The sequence below is a fragment of the Lactuca serriola genome, chromosome 3 (genome assembly GCF_051521515.1).
Source record: "Lactuca serriola cultivar US96UC23 chromosome 3, Lser_US96UC23_V15, whole genome shotgun sequence".
Taxonomy (NCBI): domain Eukaryota; kingdom Viridiplantae; phylum Streptophyta; class Magnoliopsida; order Asterales; family Asteraceae; genus Lactuca; species Lactuca serriola.
Genome location: NC_136410.1, coordinates 209,300,763 through 209,313,064, shown reverse-complemented (window position 1 = coordinate 209,313,064; position 12,302 = coordinate 209,300,763).

Here is a 12,302-nt window from a genome sequence, read left to right as displayed (position 1 = left end):
GATGTACTTTGTTAAGCTCGATTGGAAGTTGGAGTTTGTAGGCCACTGGACCAAATCTCGAAATGATTTCGAAGGGTCCAATGTACCGAGGATTTAACTTGTGTGAAAAATTCCATAATCACAGATTGGTCCGGATTTGTTCTTGAAATGAAAGGCAGTTGTGTAAAAATCATCATAAATTGTAGAAAAATCTTATGGAGATGTGCAAGTAGTCATTTTAAAGGTATAAGCCTAAAATGTTTAGTGGATGGATGTTGAAGAAGAGAAGTTTTCTACTCAAGAACACTAAGAAGATGACTTGAAGATTCGAAGATCTAACATGAATGTGATGATGTTTGTGTAAGATATCCATGATTTGAGTAGAAAGAAGTGGAATAATCATGTGGAGGGTGATAGTACTTACCAAAAGTAGAAGAAAAGCTTGGAGAATGGCCTTGAATCTCGAAATTTAGAGAGAAAATTGAGAGAGAAAAGGTGTTTGTCTTTTGGAGGAAAAATGTCACACCCCCAAACCAGAACGGCGGAAACGTTCGGGGGCGGAGGACGTCATATTCAGTATCATAACAGTTTATAGAAAGGAAAGTACACACCACCTTATATAAAGGTTTTAAAAATGTGTACATCGTTGTATTCATTACATGTTCAAAAGATAAATGCATAAACATCTTTCAAAAGAAGTAAATAATGCCAGCGCGTTATTCACCAAAAGTTGATTTCCAAACCTGCTTAACGATTCCCTGAGAATACAAGTTATTTCAAAGAAAAAGTGTCAACAATTAAGTTGGTGAGTTCATAAGTGATTTAGAAACATTGAATGCCATTCCAAAAACGAGTGTATATTTTCCAAGAAAATCCCATATTTCCTTATAAAAGTGTGAAATGCATGAGAATATTGGTATTGAAAAACGTAGATAGTTGAAACAAGAAAATCCCTTATTTTCCTAATAGTTGTTTGTTTAATGTTCAAGGCTAACATTTTGAAGCAATCCACATGCTTTACAAAAAGTTTTAAATATAGATTTATATAATAAACCTATTAGAAGTTTTCAGTTTGTTAGATAATGAATAACCGTAGTAACTATTTATTCATTATTCAAAAGTACTATAGTAGTTGTATATCCGATGAGTTTTATAACCATACTGAACATAATATGCCTGTAGCGACGTTCTTCAGGCGTCGTAGCGTTATGACAAACTGTCACGCCAAAAGACGGACTGTAGCTAACAGCCAGGGTGTGGGATCATGACTTCCCGTATAGATCTATACACATTTGACACGTTCTCCGAACGGGAGACTCTGGTTATAGACAGGACTTGTAGCGATACCTTTTATCTAAAAGGCAGTGTTTGAAGATATACATGTCTCATGGATTCTCAACTAAGTCTGTATTAAAGTGATAGTTTTGTATGCAAAGTTTATCCTTTTTCACAATGTTTGACCAACATAAATCACAAGTTTTTAGAATATATGAAACGGTTTAACAACGAAAGATGCTTTGGTGTTAATAAATAGTTTGTGTAAATCTATTGCATGCAAAGTATAACAAGAGTTTTCGCATAATAGAACTAAATCACAAGTAATTCATTTGATAGAAACGAGTAAATGAGATTTTTACGAAATACACGATAATAACGGTATGTTTACTTGTATTCCTCCCCTAAAAGAGTATAAAAGCATTTAAAATGTATTTAAAGAGTGTTCGAAGGGGGATATGAACTCGCTTGATAGTTTGAAGATATCGAGATGGAAAACCGGACAGAGTTTCGCCTCGGGAAACGGACTTTTCTCGGGATTCTCGGGATTCTCGGGAGTAAAATCGACCCTCGGGACTTGAGCAAAAATGACCAGGGCTTCGGGTTTGAACGGCACGGAAATCGAGGCAAGATCGTGAGAGAAAGGAGAGAATTGAGCATTTTTTTCGGAAAGCCTCACATTCTATTTATAGGGGGGTCTGAGAAGCCTCGTACGTGGGGCATACGCTCGTACGCAGCGCGTACGCGTACGTCATGCATTACCGAAGCCTCGACTGCCTCGGCTTCGGATGGGACGGCGGGTCGGACGGGTCGGTCGGACGGGCGGGTCGGACGGGTCGGTAGCCTCGCATAGGGCGACGTGGACGATCCGAGGCCAAGGCCCTCGGGTACGCAGGGCGTACAGGGGTACGCGGCGCGTACCTCGGATGAGGACGCTAACTCCTCTTCGGATAATACTCGATTTTTGAATTAAATAAATATATAATTTATTTAATAAACTTCAAAAATTCGTATCTTCTTCATACGAACTCCGTTTTCGATGGGCTTTATATCCATGCGTAGGTGATACTACGCTCTACAAATTTCGTTTAGACTCCGTTGGCAAATTCCGAAATTATTTTTATTATTTATTTTATAACTCATCGTGTTTAAGGAATTTCTTTAAAAATTTGTAACTTCTTTATCTGACGTCGGTTTTTGCCAGACTTTTTACCGCTGAAATACCATTGTCGAGACCTTCGATTCTCGTTTAGGTCATTCCGGCCAAAAGTCGTTCGATCTCCGATTCTTGTTTTTAGCTGTCTGCTGCTAAGCCGAACTTGGAAAAATCTTAATTTCAATATACGAAGCCGGATTTGAGCATTCTCTTTAAGTATGATCCCGGTTTAATGATATTACACATAATAGGAATTTAAATAGATACTTTTTGGGGCATTTTAATCCCAAAGTAAATTTTATTACCCCAAGATGGTTACAATACTTGACTTTTTAGGTCAATAAAAAGAGTTGAAATATCGGGTTGTTACATCATTCCCCAATTAGGGGGAATTTCGTCCCGAAATTTTAATACAAAATAGAAGTCTTAGGGACTGAGGAAGAGGTGCGGATACTTCTGTTGCATTTGGTCTTCCCGTTCCCATGTGAATTCGGGTCCTCTCTTAGCATTCCATCGAACTTTTACTATTGGAATGCGACTCTGCTTAGTTCGTTTAACTTCCCTATCCATGATCTCGACGGGTTCTTCCACAAAGTTAAGATTTTCGTTTAGCTCGATTTCATCGAGTGGAATTACAAGTGTTTCGTCAGACAAACACTTTTTCAGGTTCGATACGTGGAATACTGGATGTACTTTGTTAAGCTCGATTGGAAGTTGGAGTTTGTAGGCCACTGGACCAAATCTCGAAATGATTTCGAAGGGTCCAATGTACCGAGGATTTAGCTTTCCACGCTTCCCAAAGCGTATCATGCCCTTCCAGGGTGAGACCTTCAGTAGTACCCGGTCGCCAATCTGGAATTCCAAGGGTTTACGTCTCCTGTCGGCATAGCTCTTTTGCCTATCTCTTGAGGACTTCAGTCGTTCTCGTATTTGCACGATCTTTTCAGTCGTTTCTCTGATGATCTCCGGACCAGTGAGGGTGCTATTAGGGACTAGACCTTTTGCCAATTGTGTGTCGCCCACTTCCGTCCAGCACAGGGGTGATCTGCACTTACGTCCGTAAAGGGCTTCGAATGGAGCGGTCTTGATACTAGTATGGTAACTATTGTTATAAGAGAACTCGACCAAAGGCAAGTGAACATCCCATGCCTTGCCAAAGTCGATTACACATGCTCGCAACATGTCTTCCAAGGTTTGGATCATCCTCTCACTCTGTCCGTCAGTTTGTGGGTGGTATGCCGTAGTCATATCCAACCTTGTTCCCATGGATTTTTGCAGTGATTGCTAGAATCTGGAAGTGAATCTGCTCTCTCTATCTGAGATGATGGACATCGGTACGCCATGAAGTCGTACGATCTCCCGGATATAGGTTCTTGATAGTTTTTCCATCCTATCAGTTTCCTTGATTGGTAAGAAATGGGCTGACTTGGTTAATCTGTCGACGATTACTCAAATAGTATCTTGGCCACTCTGAGTTTTGGGCAGTTTGGTTATGAAGTCCATGGAAATCTGCTCCCATTTCCACTCAGGTATTTCAGGTTGTTGGAGTAGACCTGAGGGTTTCTGGTGTTCTATTTTTATTTTGGCGCAAGTTAAACACTTGCTCACATATGTAGCAATCTCCGCTTTCATGTTTGGCCACCAGTAGAGTTGCTTGAGATCTAGATACATCTTGTCTGACCTTGGGTGTACGGAGTATGGGGTCCTGTGTGCCTCGCTCATAACTACCTCTCTGAATCCGCCAAACTTGGGTGTCCAGATCCGGTTCATAAGGTAGCGTGCTCCGTCACTCTTGATTTCTAAGTTCTTGTCCATTCCCCTAAGGGCCTCACCTGCCACGTTTTCGGGTTTCAAGGCCTCTATTTGCGCTTCCTTGACTTGCGCTGACAGGTGCGAATGGATCGACATAGCTAATGACTTCACTCTTCGGCCAGAGTACTCCTTTCGACTAAGGGCATCGGCTACGACGTTTGCCTTTCCCGGATGATAGCGAATCTCACATTCGTAGTCGTTGAGCAATTCGACGCAACGTCGTTGTCTCATGTTTAATTCTTTCTGGTCGAAGATGTGTTGGAGGCTCTTGTGGTCTGTAAAGACAGTGCACTTGGTACCGTAAAGATAGTGCCTCCAGATTTTAAGAGCGAAGACCACTGCTCCAAGTTCTAAGTCGTGAGTGGTGTAATTGACCTCATGCGTTTTCAGTTGTCGTGAGGAATATGCAATCACCTTTCCCCTCTGCATTAGCACACAGCCCAACCCTTGCTTCGAAGCGTCGCAATACACCACAAAGTCTTCGGTCCCTTCTGGAAGAGAAAGGACGGGTGCACTGCAAAGGGCTTGTTTCAAAGTCTGAAATGCAGCATTTTGCTTTTGTCCCCAGTTGTAGGTCACACCTTTCTGGGTTAAAGCGGTAAGAGGCTTTGCGATGCTGGAGAAATTCTGGATGAACCTTCGGTAATAACCGGCAAGACCTAGAAACTGGCGAATCTCGGTTGGTGTGGTTGGTGCAGACCAGTTTTCGATAGCCTTGATCTTTGAGGGGTCCACGTGGATTCCTTCCTTGCTGACCACGTGACCGAGGAAGTCCACTTTTCTAATCCAAAACTCACATTTTGAGAATTTTGCATAAAGTTTCTCAGTTCGCAACGTCTCTAAGACTTGCCTCAGGTGTTGACTATGTTCCTCTTTATTCTTTGAATAAATGAGTATATCGTCTATGAATATTATCACAAATTTATCTAAGAATGGACGACATACCTGATTCATTAGATCCATGAACACGGCCGGGGCATTGGTTAGTCCGAACGACATCACTACGAACTCATAATGTCCGTATCTCATTCGGAAGGCCGTCTTGGGAACATCACTCTCTAGGACACGCAGCTGGTGATATCCCGACCTTAGATCGATCTTGGAGAAGTAGTTGGCTCCTTGGAGTTGATCGAATAAGTCGTCGATTCGGGGTAGGGGGTATCGATTCTTGATGGTAAGTTTGTTGAGTTCTCGGTAGTCGATGCACATCCTGAACGATCCATCTTTCTTTTTCACGAACAATACGGGTGCTCCCCATGGCGAGAAACTCGGCCTGATGAATCCTTTTCCAAGTAGTTCATTCAGTTGGCTGGATAGCTCCTGCATCTCTGCCGGGGCTAACCGATAGGGTGCTTTGGCTACTGGGGTAGCTCCAGGGATTAGATCGATTCTAAACTCGACTTGTCTTGCGGGTGGTATTCCTGGAAGGTCCTCGGGAAACACGTCGGGAAAATCGCATACGTCAGGCACATCCTTGATGTCCCGGACTTCGTGTTTCACGTCTACAACATGCGCTAAAAATGCATGACACTCCTTGCGTAGGTACTTCTGAGCTTGGATACTCGAGATGATACTAAGAGTGGTACTAGGTTTGTCGCCCAAGACAAGGAAGGTTTCGCCGGTTGGCAGATTAAGGCGAACGACCTTATCGTAACATAGAATGTCCGCACGATGTGAACTCAACCAATCCATGCCAATGATGACATCAAAACTCTTAATCGAGACTGGCATGAGGTTGATTTGACAGAGATTATCGTTTAGAGTTAGGGTGCAGTTTAAATATATCTCCTTAGTGCCTTCGGTTTTCCCGTTGGCCATTTCTACTATGAATGGTTCACTTAATGATTGTGGTATTGGTTTTAGCATGCTTTTAAAGTCGTGACTCACAAAACTCCTTTCCGCTCCACTATCAAACAAAATGCATGCATATGAGTTATCGAGAAGAAACGTACCCGTAACAAGAGTGGGGTCCGCAATGGCTTCATCTTGTCCCATTGCGAAAACTCGGCCTCTTCCGTCGGTATTCCTGTTGTTTGTCTTCGGGCAGTCCTTGCGGTAGTGCCCTGTGTCTCCGCACTCAAAGCAAGCACGGCTTACTCCGGTATTAGCAGTGGGGGCGGATTGTTGGATTGGCTCCTTGCAATAGCGGGCTGTATGACCCTTCTTATTGCACCTGGTGCATTGAAGGTCACGGCAGAGACCGTGGTGGTGGAAGTTGCACTGGTTACATTTCGGTAGTTTTCCATTGTATGAACTTGTGGGGGCAGAGTTGGTAGGTACAGTAATAGCATGGGTCGCTATCACTTGTTGTTTCTTGGGGTTCTCCTAGAGGGTTTGTCCCATCCTCTTGTTCCAAGGCTTACTCTGGCCCTGAGCCTCCCTAGTTGGATTTGCGGCTGCTGTAATGGTACTCTGTTTCACTCCATGGTCGATGAGTCGTTGCGCCAGGCGTTTAGCGCTGTTGTAGGTAATAGGGTTGGAAGCTAGGACATGCCCTTGAATCTGGGGTGACAACCCCCAAATGTACCTTTCGACCTTCTTTGATTCTGAGTTGACCATGGTAGGGCACAAAGCAGCGAGATCGTTGAACCTAGCTGTGTAGGCGACTAGATCAGACCCAACCATTTTCAAATTCCAGAGCTCCTGCTCAAGCTTTTGCACTTCACCCCTTGGGCAGTATTCTTCCAGTAGTAGTACCTTCAGTTCTTCCCAACTCATGACGTTAGCGACAGTGAGCGTCACTGAGTTCACATGGCTTTTCCACCAAGTGAGGGCTCGATCTATGAAGGTGCAAGCAGCGAACTTAACCTTGCTTGTTTCTTGGCACGAGCAGATATCGAAGACCGTTTCGGTCTTTTCAAACCATTGCATTAGTGCAATGACTCCTCCACTGCCATTAAAAGTCTTTGGCTTCGAGTTGGAGAACTCCTTGTAAGTACACTCCCTTACATGGCCCTGGCCGGTGCCACGATTGGGATGATTCGTGCTGCTTCCTGTACCTCCATTTGCATTGGAGTTTATTTGAGAGAGGGCTGCTGCTACTGCTGCTGTGATAGCAGCCTGGACCATTGCCGGATCATAAGTTAGTGGTGGAGGTGGTGGTGGGGTTGCGTTGGTACGTGCTGATCTACGAGGAGGCATTGCGCTGCCAAAAGAAAAAATGAGATATTATAAGTTTCGGTGGTTGCGAGATTGAATGATATTGAGTTAACTATCTTAAATAGATTAAGAATTTGGTTTGGCCAACACTTGGTTTTGATCTTGATTCATTAATAATGTTTGAATGGATGTACTTCTGAATTGTACGGACTACACATAATTAAAACGAGAAAGAGATATGCCCTATATATATTAAACATATAATTGTGTTACATCAGAGTTTAGACAAAACTTTTTGACCTTTCTAAAGGTCTCCGATTACAGAAAGTTTTAAAGAAAAAATAATATTCTTATCCGAAGTCCTAATTTATAACAAAATTTAAAATCCTGGCAGGCACTATTTGCGACGTAGGTTGCGCTTGGAGCTTGACTCCACATCTGATTGCTTCGATTCCATTAGGCGCCGATCAAAAGCGGCTTGTTGCTCTCTTAATTTGGCTAGGGCTGCAATCATCTGTGCCTGAAATGCCTCAGACTGGAGTTGAGCATTATCTTGTATCTTGTCCAGCCTACGGATGTCAGAAGTGTGAACCTGCACTTCCACGTTGACATCCCGGAGTCGGCTTGCTTGAACTCCGGACTGATAGGACTGATTGGCTAACTTACCCACCATTACCAGGAGTGCTCGATCAGCCGAACCTCCACCGCGGACATCATAGAAGTCCCGACACATGCCGTACGGAGGGCGTATGCCTTGTTGTTGGCTCCAATGATGGAGGTGACTTCCCCAGACGGGAGTGGGTCCTTGGAAGTTCCTCACATGGACAGGAGGTTGAATGGGTGGTGGATCGATCACTTCCGGCTCTGAGTCAGTACCGGAGTCATCACCCAATTCTATGGGTTCCTCGTCCTCTTCGGGATCATCTTCGATCAATCCTCCGTTGCCTTGGTTGGGAAAGTAGGGGTCATTGGGGTGGTGAAATCCAGCCATTTGACTGTACGAGAAATAGGGTTATAAGAATTGAATAAAGTCGAAACATGCAAAACATGTAAGTTAAATTAGTTTAGATAGCAAATACTCCTATAGTATTTAAATTCTTGTGTTTGATTCTAGTAACAGTTTGGTAAGTTTTAAAATTTGTTGTCCACTGCAGACACCCCTCGGCACACGTTAGTCGGCTCTCGGACAAATATAGTTGATTAGGCTATATCCTTCCCAGTTCCGATTCCATGTCCCAAGGCGTACCTGTACTACACAACTTATTTATAATACGTCTAAAATGGTACGATGTGAAACTGTTATTAGTACGAAATGAATGCATGCTTACTTTACAAAAACTAAATAAATTTAATTTCAAAAGTATGACTCTTCTCAGAGTGTTTTTGCCCAGATGAGTTTATAGTTGTATACCAAAAATGGTTTTGATATACTTAATTCACTATAAACGGTGCTCTGATACCAATCTGTCACACCCCCAAACCAAAACGGCGGAAACGTTCGGGGGCGGAGGACGTCATATTCAGTATCATAACAGTTTATAGAAAGGAAAGTACACACCACCTTATATAAAGGTTTTAAAAATGTGTACATCGTTGTATTCATTACATGTTCAAAAGATAAATGCATAAACATCTTTCAAAAGAAGTAAATAATGCCAGTGCGTTATTCACTAAAAGTTGATTTCCAAACCTGCTTAACGATTCCCTGAGAATACAAGTTATTTCAAAGAAAAAGTGTCAACAATTAAGTTGGTGAGTTCATAAGTGATTTAGAAACATTGAATGCCATTCCAAAAACGAGTGTATATTTTCCAAGAAAATCCCATATTTCCTTATAAAAGTGTGAAATGCATGAGAATATTGGTATTGAAAAACGTAGATAGTTGAAACAAGAAAATCCCTTATTTTCCTAATAGTTGTTTGTTTAATGTTCAAGGCTAACATTTTGAAGCAATCCACATGCTTTAGAAAAGTTTTAAACAAAGATTTATATATAAACCTATTAGAAGTTTTCAGTTTGTTAGATAATGAATAACCGTAGTAACTATTTATTCATTATTCAAAAGTACTATTGTAGTTGTATATCCGATGAGTTTTATAACCATACTGAACATAATATGCATGTAGCGACGTTCTTCAGGCGTCGTAGCGATATGACAAACTGTCACCCCAAAAGACGGACTGTAGCTAACAGCCAGGGTGCGGGATCATGACTTCCCGTATAGATCTATACACATTTGACACGTTCTCCGAACGGGAGACTCTGGTTATAGATAGGACTTGTAGCGATACCTTTTATCTAAAAGGCAGTGTTTGAAGATATACACGTCTCATGGATTCTCAACTAAGTCTGTATTAAAGTGATAGTTTTGTATCCAAAGTTTATCCTTTTTCACAATGTTTGACCAACATAAATCACAAGTTTTTAGAATATATGAAACGGTTTAACAACGAAAGATGCTTTGGTGTTACTAAATACTTTGTATAAATCTATTGCATGCAAAGTATAACAAGAGTTTTCGCATAATAGAACTAAATCACAAGTGATTCATTTGATAGAAACGAGTAAATGAGATTTTTACGAAATACACGATAATAACGGTATGTTTACTTGTATTCCTCCCCTAAAATAGTATAAAAGCATTTAAAATGTATTTAAAGAGTGTTCGAAGGGGGATATGAACTCACTTGATAGTTTGAAGATAGCGAGATGGAAAACCGGACAGAGTTTCGCCTCGGGAAACAGACTTTTCTCGGGATTCTCGGGAGTAAAATCGACCCTCGGGACTTGAGCAAAAATGACCAGGGCTTCGGGTTTGAACGGGCACGGAAATCGAGGCAAGATCGTGAGAGAAAGGAGAGAATTGAGCATTTTTTTCGGAAAGCCTCACATTCTATTTATAGGGGGGTCTGAGAAGCCTCGTACGTGGGGCGTACGCTCGTACGCAGCGCATACGCGTACGTCATGCATTACCGAAGCCTCGACTGCCTCGGCTTCGGATGGGACGACGGGTCGGACGGGTCGGTCGGACGGGCGGGTCGGACGGGTCGGTAGCCTCGCATAGGGCGACGTGGACGATCCGAGGCCAAGGCCCTCGGGTACGCAGGGCGTACAGGGGTACGCGGCGCGTACCTCGGATGAGGACGCTGACTCCTCTTCGGATAATACTCGATTTTTGAATTAAATAAATATATAATTTATTTAATAAACTTCAAAAATTCGTATCTTCTTCAAACGAACTCCGTGTTCGATGGGCTTTATATCCACGCGTAGGTGAGACTATGCTCTACAACTTTCGTTTAGACTCCGTTGGCAAATTCCGAAATTATTTTTATTATTTATTTTATAACTCATCGTGTTTAAGGAATTTCTTTAAAAATTCATACTTCTTTATCTGACGTCGGTTTTTGCCAGACTTTTTACCGCTGAAATACCATTGTCGAGACCTTTGATTCTCGTTTAGGTCATTCCGGCCAAAAGTTGTTCGATCTCCGATTCGAGTTTTTAGCTGTCTGCTGCTAAGCCGAACTTGGAAAAATCTTAATTTCAATATACGAAGCCGGATTTGAGCATTCTCTTTAAGTATGATCCCGGTTTAATGATATTACACATAATAGGAATTTAAATTGATACTTTTTGGGGCATTTTATTCCCAAAGTAAATTTTATTACCCCAAGATGGTTACAATACTTGACTTTTTAGGTCAATAAAAAGAGTTGAAATATCGGGTTGTTACAAAAAATGAGAAAAATGAGAGAAATGAGAGGAGAGAGGAGGGTTTTCTAGCACTTGACCAAGTGTGTTGCTGGAAAAATGGTGGGAAAAGTACTATGGTATGACTAGGTATGGTGGAAGGATAAGGGTTGGTCATGGAGTGGCCATGGGGTGGTTGCTTGTGTCATACACTAAAGCAAAGTCAACACTCCACCAATAATACCCCACCCACTCTTCATGGATAAGTATTATGCCCCAAAACGTGATTAATTATAAAATAAGGGGTTTTATATGTTAAAATATGTGTTTGGGTGAAAATCCTGCGTTAAAACGATCAGAAACGGGCTTAAAATGCAAGACTAGTCGAAAACTGGGAAGCAAAAGCGAAGTCTGCGAAGCGTCTCGCATGGGGGACTGAAGGTGCGAGGGTTCGCTCCTTTAGAGGGTGGGACTGAAGCTCGGTTGTGAGGATAGGACCGAAGGTGCATGAAGCGAAATGGCCCGAAGGCGAGATGAGGCGATGGAGAAAGGAGGGTTCGGTCCAAGAGGACCTTCGGGTTAGGTCTTATGCGAGGTTCGGGTTCAGCTCTTCCAGCTTCAGTTCTTAGCAGGTTCGGTCCCTATAGGGGACCTTTGGTTCTAAGAGGGTTCACCCCATAAAGAGGGGTTTCGGTTCCTTAAGGCTATTTTGCCCATTTTTACCCCGTTTTAAGTGGTTTTTGACCCGATTAAGGGTCGGGATGACCCGAATGATTACAAAAAGTCAAAGGAACTTTTGAGAGAGATTTAGGAGAGATTTTAAATAGAGAGAGATAGAGTGAAAGAGATTGGGAGAGGCTTCTTTTGTGACCTTTTTGAGTGTTTGGCTTCGCAACGCAAGGTCTGTAAACCCTGTTAAGCCATGTTTAAGGATCTTACAGACTCTCGTTGAGTATGCAATAGTGTTTTATCGCTTTGGCTCATTACTTACCATAGTTTTAGGTTAAGGAAATCCATATATACGAACTTTTCAATTGGTGATTTCTCATTAGAATAGTGAGTTGTACAGAAATTACCTAACGTAAACCCTAGTACACAAGGGTTAATTCAGTCGACCGGTTTGACTTGTTGACTTTAGTTGACTTTGACTTGACCGGAAACTGACGGTTGTCACATCATCCCCCCGTTAGAGGGAATTTCGTCCCGAAATTAGCACTTTGACCGGGACTTCGAGAGTTGAGGAAGGATGGGGGTACTTTTCGGAGTATAAGAAATTGATATAGCGGG